Raw genomic sequence first — 10,928 nt, forward strand, 5'->3', positions numbered from 1 at the left:
AAAAGTCGACGCCTCCCCCCCCGTCGTTTCAACCAGACAGCCATTTGTAATCCATAGGGGGGGGGCGCAGAAAAAGTTTGGAAACCACTGGGGGGGCGCAGAAGAAAAAGTTTGGGAACCACTGCCCTCGATTATGAGTTGAAGAATACTGAAAAAATTGAGTTTATTTCCATCGTTATGAGTTGAAAATATTGAAAATTTTAAGTGAAATATTCCTTAATCATAAGTTGAGAAATATCATTATTTATAAGATAACATTGAGATAATTTAAGGCAACTACACCTGTAATTTTTATTTTATGTACATTTAAAACATTTAAAAACATCACTAAAATATTTTTGTGTAATCTGTTAAATAATTTTTGAGTTCTGTGAACTTGTTAGGATTCACAGAACCCTAGCAAGGGTTCTGTGATCCCATTTCATTAGTTTATTATGTCATTGTCGAATAAGTTTAATGCTACAAGTTGTAGAACGTTACTTGCTTTAACACACACACACACATATATATATATATAGTTTTATTACAGTAGTGATCTGGTACAGGTCGTGGGAAACAGAAGAACTCTGGCTAAGTCAGCATTACATAGTGTCCCAACACATGCATGAAGCTGTGATTGAACTGGAGAACTCCTTCAGTGACAGACTGCTGTATCCTATGTACACTAACAAGCATTACCATAGATCCTTCCTCCCAGCAGCTATTAGACTTTATAACCATCAATGCTCCCAACAAACTCAGTATTTACTTTTCCATGTGACATATTTCTTTTTCTGTTATCTAGCTGGGGCTGAGCGTCTGTGAGTTTCAGTTTTCATTTCTGCACTGACAGCTTTTCATTGTGCCACAATGTGTTTCAAGACCTTTGATGTTTTTGTCTCTTGTGTTTTAGAGTCTATCCATATATCCCAATCTTCCAACGTCACTTGAAAAAGTGACGTGCCAATCAGCCGGTGCAGCTCATCTTTCCTACAACGTGTTTTAACTTCCTCAGAGCCCCACTACTCTGCTGGACATCTGTCTCTGCCATGACACTCTCTCTGATCATATCTGTCCTCAGTGGGCATGGAGTCAAAACTATATCCTTCACCCAAATGTCAGAGCAGACTTATTACTCATTTCCCAACTCTCTAAATAATTTATAACATCTTATGTCTTTTACCTGGAACGAGTGTTTAAACTTAACAAGATAATGGTGTTTCATTCTGGTGAAGAACCAACTTCAGTATCACCATGAGTAATACTGATGACCCTTCTGAGGAGATGCCATAAGTTTGCATCATTTCATCACCAACATCAGTTTGAGTTTCCATTTTAACACTGATATCTTCAGTGGATGTTTTTCTAAAGAAACCTTTGCACCTGTCATGTATTTACAGTGATGTGACAACTTATTTACCCATCTATCTCTTTTGGTTTTTTTTTTTATATACAATTAAATGATTTCAGATCACCAAACCAATCCCAATGCTACACAAAGATAGTCTGAGCAGATACAAAAATGTAATGGTCTTTTACAGAATTGCACAGATTTTTTTTTTAAATTTAACAACATTGAAGAGCTGAGCAGAATGTTTAAGGTCCTGCCAAAATGTCACATTGGGTTCAGGTCCAAGCTTTCAGTAGACCTCTCTGAAGTTTTCTGTTATTTTGCTTGTTTTGTGTTTTTGTTGTTGTTTTGTTTTGTTTTTTTTTACCCAGACAGGCAAACTTCTTGAAGTATTTTGGACCATTGTCCTGCTGCATAACCCAACTGTATTTGACCTTAAGGCAACAAACTGATAGCTGACCCTCCTTCTTCTGTAGTTTTTGGTAGACGGCAGCAGTGCAGTCAATCTGGTTTTGAAGCAGCAGAGGAACCCCACAGCATCACACTACCACCACCATGTTTAATAGTAGGTACTATATTCTTGTTAGTTTTCCCCCAGATAGTATTTGAGAGAATTTTGCAAAAACATAAATATTTGTGTTCTCAGGTTACAGAGAACACAAATGAAGGTTTCCCTTCATTAGAATGTTTTTTTTTTGTAGATGTGAGATGATAGCTTATGTTCTTTTTGGTCAGCAGTAGTTGTGGGTCGTTGAAGCACTCTTTGGTTTTTATCTGTTCTTGAGTTCCTTTAGATTGGAGCAACGTGAGTTGCTTTTTGAGTTCTTTAGCCTACTTCATGTTATCAGACAGATTCTGTCTAAATGATTTATTCATTCTACCAAGCTCAAGCTGAACTCAGTCTTTCTGTTTTATCACAAAATTACAGATACTGTTTTTTCATGCAGCCAGCTTGGATTGGGTAGGTCTTTTTTCTCTAAAACGTGAACGCATGATTTGAAAACAACTTGTATTTACTTATTTACTGTTAAAATTAGTTTGAAGATCTGAAACATTAAATTGTGATAAGTAAGCAAATCCAAAAGAAGTCTGGCAGTTTGCAGTGTAGTAACAAATAAAATAACAAACTATCAGAAACTTTCCCAAAAAAGCTTGAGTCCAGCTCTACTGAACAAAGTTGTTGTTAGTCACCTTCAAACTGTTAAGTGTGAGGGTTTGAGAAAGTTATTCGGTTGACACAGACTTTTCTGAACAAAGGAAGACTTTAAGTCAATCAACCCCACATCAGAAATTGCAGATGAACTGAATGTTAAAGGGCTCCTAACCATCTTTAAAACACAGTCTCCACTCCTATACAGTAACACATTTGGCATTCCCCAACACATGGCTCAAACTTTATGCACAACCTTTTTTCTACAAACACACACTTCCTATCCTTGCCCCCTCGCACCCTCCCGTCACTGTGTAGTGTCAAATATTCTTTGGCACAGCCAGGGGTTCTTTGCCTTGCATTTTTCACTCGCAGAACAAGACTTTTGATTCCAGTCCAAACCAAGGCCTCAGATCTAAAGTGTTACCAGACTCTACAAATGTAACGACTGAAATTTCTAATGTATCACTGACTTATTTACATGTTTTAAATACAAAGAAAGTACATAGTACTTTAATCTCATATTTAGAACAAAGATTACAGCATAAAGTAACATATACCCTTATTGTTTGCATCAATGTCGCAGGGATAATTATAGTGTGTTCCTAATTTACGAAGAAGGGAGTTGGGTTCAGTGTCGTCTTCTGAGGTTTTTATGTCATTTTCTTCGGTGGTTCTTGATGCAGCGCCCCCATAGGTGAGGGAGGGAACGGTTTTTCAAAGGTTTTGGTTCGTTCGACACAGTGCAGTATGAAAGTGAACTACTTCAGCTAAAACTGTAACAACTGTTGCTAGATATTATTCTGGGTACATTTATGACCTCTTGGAAGATTTATTAATGCGCTCTAGGACTAATTTTGGTTAGTCAGCCATTTCTCTGTCTCTGGATAATGGCTGTTGCTTTGGTTTGTTGGAATCATAAAGCCCCCCAAAAAAGTGTTTTTGTTTCACTGGACAAATCAAAATGTCTGATTTAACAACACAACATTTACATTTCAGTTGGGGAAGGTTGGGTTTGAATACTTATTTCCCCCATTTATAAATGACACTCAGCCCAGGTTACCTTTGTCTGATATTGAAAGTGGTTGAATCATCTGAAACCTTCAAATCTGACAAAATCAGAAGAAATCTGGAGATTCAGACAGACTGAACATCAAAGATGTAGAATATTAATTAAGTCTATGTTCTCATCAAAAACTTGGACAACTATATATTAATATTTTAACAGATTGTTAGAGGGTAGTTTTATTGATACATTGTGCCACAACTGACCCTTTGAGGACATACGTCATCTTGATGTGACCTAAAATGAAAATGAGTTTGACACCCTGATTTAGGTCACATGTATCAAACTCGAGGCTTGGGGGCCAAATATGGCCTGCTGAAGCTTCTTATGTGGTCCTCTGGACTCCAAATTACATCAATAAATCCTTCCAGTTTTTCACAAATGTGCAAAATGCACACAAAATCAACAGATCTCCACAATTCTTTCTGATTTTTACTGCAATTTTTTCTCATAATTGGACAAAAACAAAGAGTTTAAGTGACTGCTGCCTCAGTGTTACTTGATGTCAAGCTGTAGTCTGTTATTGATAAGGCGAGTAAAAGAAAGTCACATATAACGTCATACATTCCTTACAAATATTTCTAACTTAGCACCACAAAATCTATGATTCTGATTGCAAGAAACCACAAAAACAATCACGAAATCTTGGAGGGACTTATCTCTAGGAAAAAGTGACATGACAACCAGCCGGCTCAGCTCGTCTTTCCCACACCATGTTTTAACTTCCTCAGAACCCCACTGCTCCAGTGTGAAAAGATGTTCATTATTTAATTTTAAGAAACACTTATTGAATGGTGAAACAAACAGCTAGTAATTGATATTTTAGCAGTTTAATGGTTTTATCAATATATTATGGCACAACCGGCCCTTTAAGAACGTTCAGATTTTTGATATGGCCCAAAATGAAAATGAGTCTGACACCCTGTTCTTGATGATGCAGCAAAGATATAAGGAGGGAAAAGTTATACACCTTCCCAGTGCTGAGGTGAGGGTAATCAGAAAACCATTTTCACTCCTTGATGATGTGAACCTGGCAACGCTGGCACCACAATCAGTTTGGTCTGTAAATAAACAGATCATCTTCGGGAACCTGTGAAGCAGCTCACCATGTTAGCTAAATTTCATATCTAACAACTACACCCAGTTCATTTTTTAAAAGTGCTTTTGTGGACTTTCTACTCATGGACAGATCGATGCCAGTCATTCTGTCAGCAGCGTGCTCCCACCTAAATGTCCGCTGACAGCAGTACTGCCTAAGATGTGGTGCTGTGGTTTTACTTTCCAAGAAAACCACTTCACAGCGTAATCTGCTGCATCGCCGTCACTGTCTGAATGTGTTCCTCGGCTGCAGCAAGGCCTTGCTTATACTGATTGATGTGGAAATTTGTGAAAACCCGATTGCTTTAGACAACAGTATCATCTGCTTGGAATAAAACAAAAAGTGACCTTTAAAGTATTTTTGGGGGGCGATTATTTCTCTCTATCTCCAGTGTAAGACTGTGTGTAGGGAAAGGGCTGGGAATTTTTCTCACACTTTTCTTTCATGTTTATCAACAAAAGCAACACTGGAAAATAAAGCAATGTGCTTATTACATTTTTTTTGTGAGTGGAATTCTGCATCCTTTTAAACCTGAACTGTTACTACTTCCCCAGATGATAGTATCCGGAGAATGTAAAGAAATAACATGAGAAACACAGTAAAATCAACAGAAAATTAAAACCAAGCAATAAAGTGATACTTGATAAAATCAATGAAGCTTGATTAATTAACAAAGTAATGTTGAAATGTAAAATGTATTAAATGTGCCCTTTTTTGGCAGAGCAAATTGTGTACACTCTCAGGATGTTCATTTAAGTGACTACTGAGTGCTCACTTAGAGGAGGGGTTCAGTTATAACGTGTGTCAAACTCAAGGCTCGGGGGCCAAATCCAGGTGAAAACATGTTTCTTTTAAAATACACACTTGTAAAGTGCATCTAAAATAAGTTTCATATGAAATGTAGCACCTCCAGCTCTAAGCCGAACTAAGAGTTGTGTTTGCTGGTGGAAAATGAAGTTTTAAATTATGTTTATCAGAGATACTAAAAACAATGTCTACTTGTCGCCATGGTGAAATTCCGACTTCGTTAACTGGAACTCTGATTTTGGCACTAACTGGAATGCAGCAACAGATCATTAGGCAACTTACAGTTCCGTTTTTTTCCTGGGGCACATTGAAAGAGGCACAGGTGGGTAGAGAAGCCAAAAATGTTACTTTAGTAAAAGCGTGCTCCCACACTCAATTTATTTTAGTCATGCACAAGAAAAAAGCAGTAATCCAAAACAGAAAACAAACAAAAATAACTTGAGTAAAACATCTGGCAAAAACACTGCTTTGATCAAGACATCTGATTTCATTTGGGAAAATTAAGACAAAAATCTAAAGTTATGTATGACAAAAGTAAAGTATGACATTTTTTCAAAATGATTTTTTTTCGGCTCTCGTGGCCTTTATTTCACAGCAGATTGACAGGAAGGCGGGTTATGAGAGAGGGCAGAAAACATGTGGCAAAGGTCAACTGAATGCATGCACCAGTTGACCTTTGCATGAGGTAAAGGTAAACATGTGGCAAAGGTCAACTGAATGCATGCACCTGAGTCCTGGATGCATCCAGGACTCAGGCCTGGATGCAGCATGGTGAACCTGCACCCCCTCCGCCCCCTGCCATAAGTGTGGTATTTTTTAAGAATGAAGTAAAACATTTAGAAATTAAGTAAAGATTTGGGGTCGGCGTGTCAATGCCAAGGACTTAACACCCCGATAAAGAAGACTGGTACTGTTCTTGGTCGACTCTGGACATGATGGTGCACAGTATTATTCTTCATGAAATCAATTATTACCAACTCTTTGAAGAACATTTTATCATACGAGTTGCAATTACATTTATTTTGCATCCGAGATTAATAAAGTGTTTTTGAATTGAATTGAATGTTAAAATTAAGTAACCTCATTACAAAATAAGTTCATTTCCAAAATGGAATGAAGTATATTGAGGGCTATCTATAATATGAGATGTATAAATGTGTTGGGAACCAGGGTTTTGGCTCTTTGTCAGGATTTTCTGTTGCCTGCTGCTTCCTTCTTCATCCACTAGGTGGTGCCTAGAGGCTGCAACACCTTGGAGGGCGTGCCCGCTGACTCAGGTCAGCACACGTGTAATTCATCACCTAATCATCCAGGAGTTTATGAGGAGCAGGCCGCCAGCACTTTGACGCCTGAGTGTTTGCCTGTTATGGTACTCTTTGAACCTCTGAGCTAGCTCTGCGCGTTATCTCTGAAATAACTTCTAGTAATTTATCCTTGTTGCCTCTCTCTCTCAGGTGTTTCCTTCTGACACCTTGGAAATTCCCCTGTGAAGCTGGCTTTCTGGATTTTCCTCCCTCGTGATGCTGTGGATTGTTACCCACTGGTTGCCCAAGTACCTTCTTTGCTCCTATATACTTTTGCCATAGTACCCTCAAGAAATTAAAACTACTTTCACCCCTGCTCCTGCAGATCTCCAATAAACCGTTCCTGGATTCCCAGCTGGCAGTCGGTTCGCTCCTCTTCTCCGCACCTGAACTTACCTGTCCGCCCTCCACTGCAGCCTCCACATCACCAACAAAGAACTCACTCCGTCAAGACCTCACACTGGAACCCGGACCACTTCAAGGACACCCACAAAGGGACCATACCCTGGAAACCACTGTATTACTCCCCTGGTGGAAACCTATCTTCACATCAAGTAAGATCAGTCTAATTCTTCTCGAAGTTCCAATTTCCGACGACCTCAAACTCACCATTTCTTTCTCACTGTTCTTCAGTGTACAGACGACCCCGGTTGCCAACCCCAAGCACCAGACTCACACAATCTCACTTTTCATTAGTGAGGGGTAGATGAGGCGTCATGTAGCGTTTTGACCCATAGCAAAACTGTACTGATACTGTGTCACCAAGTACTGACACTTGCTGGACATCAGAAATCCCTACAGGCAACGTAGTTGACAGACTGATTTGATGAACATAGGCGTAAATCCTGGGGGGGTGGTCAGGGTAGTCCGGACCCCCTCAATCTTGGAAAAGTCTAGAATTGTCCCCCCCAAAGAAATTATGAAAGAAACCTTTGTATTTAAACAATATGAATATAAAAAAAGGCAATAGAAACAAATAACGAAGTAAATCTGCCATTCCTCTAAGAAAAAAATAAAATAAAATTTTTAGGTCCCACCCACCATTGTTAGAACAATGGTTCAGTCCAAAGTGCAGGCGGAACAATAGCAGCGCTGAACGACACAGCCTCCGTCAGAGCTGCTGAAGTGAGGAGTTAGCTGTGGCTCTGCAGCACAAATGACAAACCCTCCAGTAAGTAAATACTTAAAGTAAAAGACATGTTACACATTTTATTTACTTTCACTGCTCAATAGGAAGAAACGCATGAACAAAAATCAGACCGCAGTTTGTTCATTTTATTGCTTTGGTTGAATCATGATAAACTGCCACCTTATGCCTTGGAAATCAAAACTAGCAAAACTGCTACATCGCTTTCATAGACTTGGCTCTGTTTTCTGTCGAAGGTAGCCAGTATTTCAATTATATTTAGCTCTTTAACTCTTACTTTAATAAGAAGAGTTTGAAACGGGAGCGGCTGAGCATGACCACTAGCTGACAGCTCTGTATAGGAGCAGAAAGCAGAGGAACTATTGCAGCTGATGGTAAAAAAAAAATAAAGTATGCCTTTATTTCTTACCATCTTCAGTGTAGAGCATTTAAAACCACAAAATAAAATCTGAATATTTTTCTAGAAAACTCTGGTGCTAACCCATAAGTTTAAGTTATAATCCTTCCCAGATATTCAATTTCCACATATTTAAAGGTTCTCAGCCATCCAGGACATGAAAATAAATAAAAGCTTAAAGCAACTTAAGTTATACTTTAAATAACACATTACTTGTATTGAGTACCTTTGCAACAAATCAATATTTATGAAGAACTTTATTAAGTGGAGTTACTTATTACAACTACGTTAGCTGGAGATAGGCACCAGCACCCCTCCTGACCTCACTAAGTGACAAGGGTGTATAAAAAATGGATGGACTTATTGCAACTTGTTTTTAGTCAGAGTATTAAGTTTTTGTAAAGGTTTAGCAGAGATTAGATCTATGACTCTTCACCAAACTCATATCTAAACATTTGAATCTTAGTTTGACTTCTATGGGTTTCAACAGTTTGTTTACTAAGAAAAACACTTGTTATTCATTGCTACTTACTAGTCATTTTTGGTGGTGCAGCTTAAACACAATAGAAAACTTTTTCAACCACATTTTACATTATATTTGACTGTAACTTTGCTGACCACCCCACCCGAAAATTGCTCTTAAAAAATTTCCGTGTTTATGGTCCCCCCAAATAATGAGAAGGGATTTACACCCTTGTTGATGAAGTCTGTACAATAAGATTTGTACTTATTTTCAATCAAAATAAGTTTTTCCAACATTTTGAAATTTAGTCTGTTGCGCTTTTTTGACACAACTTCTCCTGCTGTAGAAAAAAATGAAGTAAACAATACATTTATATGAAGTAATTTATAAAAAGCAACTGAGTAATTTGTAAAATGGCTGTATGTCTGAGTTTATCCTAGGTGTATCTGGGACTCCATTCTCATGCCTGGCCTCATAATGCCTCAGCATTGAGGAGGTGGATTTATTTAAATAAGACATTTCTGTCAAACGTATGCAACACTTAACCTGCAGAACATTATATGAAAGTAAACTAAGAGTCAATTTCAGCTGAATTTGGATTCAGATAGATCAAGTAGAAACTGAAAAGAACCAGATGAAACAATGAAATGACAACAAATACTTTATTTTCCGATGTAAGATCAAAATGGTCCCACACTGTGGAAGCTTTTCGTTTGCCTTGAGACTGCTCCACAGTTGATGCTGTACTGTAAAAGATCAAGAATTATTTTGGTAAATGCATTTGACAGATTGACAGATTCACTTCCTTATAAACACAGTTTTGGTGCTTTAATGTCATTTCGAAACAGTTCCTGTATCGGTCACATGACTTGCTCAAAGCAATACGTGCACCGACACGGGGTTTGGTCTATGGGCTTGAAACCTGCGCCGAACCATCGGTGTTGCCGGACCCATGACTACTTTTCATCATCATTGTAAAAATAAACTTTATCTGATTATCTGTTCTCCTGGTGGTGGTCTGTATGTGGGTAAAGAAACTGGAACCCAATATGACAAAATGAATACTTTGTAAACATATTTATTTACCAAGCCAAATGTACAGATCAGTCAGGAGGCAACAAAACCAGTCAGAGCTCTTTTTCATAGTGGTGGAGGCAGCAGCACACAAACAGCTTCAAGAATCAGGCATCATTATGTTCGACCATCACTAATGTACATGAAACCTTGAAGCAGTGCGTTTTGCCAGGACCCATCTTCATATATGCAGTAACATTTTAAATGAAGGAAATAATTTGGTTGTTGGTGAATACCTCGAAACACATTTGGCAGAAGGACTTCTGAATGCTCATAGTGCAGCATTCAGAATGTCTTCAAGGACAAGAAAAATGGTTTCTAATCCAACCTGACCTCCGATGGAAATGGATCAAACAGTGCTGTGGATCCGTTTTGGGACTGAATTCAGTTATAATTCAGTCCCAAGCCTGATCCAGTGTGTCTGCCTATGTGCTGCCGCAGTTGTAGCAACAGTAACAGTCACATAGAGGGCCAGAGAAAAGAGCAAAAAATGATTCAACATTACTTTCTATTTCTTTTGGTATCTTTTCACCAGAGCATTTAAATATTGTTTCCCACCAAGTGCACATTGTGCAGTAGAAAGCAAGAGCAATAAAAGCACACAGAGTTCCAGAAAAGCAACGAAATAGAAACATGGCATTTTTGTACTCGGTGACACTGATACACATGTTTAAAAACATATTTAATACCAGCTTACATACAATATGGCTTTTTCTGGAAAATATATTGTGAAGGAGCTCTCTGCATTCCTAGAGATCAAATTATTTAAGGTGCCAAAGTTCAATCTGAGCTGATAAATCTGTCCTGTTGAGTATTTCTTGCCTTGGGTTGTCCTCTACGTCAGCGTGGATGATGGAGCCCTACCTGCCTGGGCACTCTGCCCACTCATGGCCGCAAAGCAGCAGGAAAAAATGTATGCTTCTGACTTTCCTTTGTGCACAGGCCGCCATGTTTTCAGAGAGGTGAGGAAATGCCGCAACAGTCATAATCAGTCAGATTTGGCTGATATGTGGCTGACAGTGCAGCTCTCTTGCCATAGTGTCAGGGTCCTGTTGACTAAGGACGTCCTGCGTGGGAGCATTCTGAATGAA

General features: G+C 38.6%; 1 long non-coding RNA gene across 1 annotated transcript in view; it reads right to left on the bottom strand.

Moving 5' to 3' along the window:
- The window catches only part of LOC106935795 (uncharacterized), a 21,098-nt gene extending 11,563 nt beyond the window's left edge, over positions 1–9,535 (bottom strand). The window contains exons 1-3 of the long non-coding RNA XR_001421973.1: positions 9,511–9,535; positions 9,091–9,094; positions 679–686 (exon numbers count right to left, since the gene is read on the bottom strand). This is a non-coding gene — a long non-coding RNA (uncharacterized LOC106935795). The remainder of the gene's footprint in view (positions 1–678; positions 687–9,090; positions 9,095–9,510) is intronic.
- Positions 9,536–10,928: the final 1,393 nt, after the last annotated feature.

The sequence above is a fragment of the Poecilia latipinna genome, unplaced genomic scaffold (assembly GCF_001443285.1).
Source record: "Poecilia latipinna isolate Pla-1442-1.1 unplaced genomic scaffold, P_latipinna-1.0 Scaffold2023, whole genome shotgun sequence".
NCBI lineage: Eukaryota > Metazoa > Chordata > Actinopteri > Cyprinodontiformes > Poeciliidae > Poecilia > Poecilia latipinna.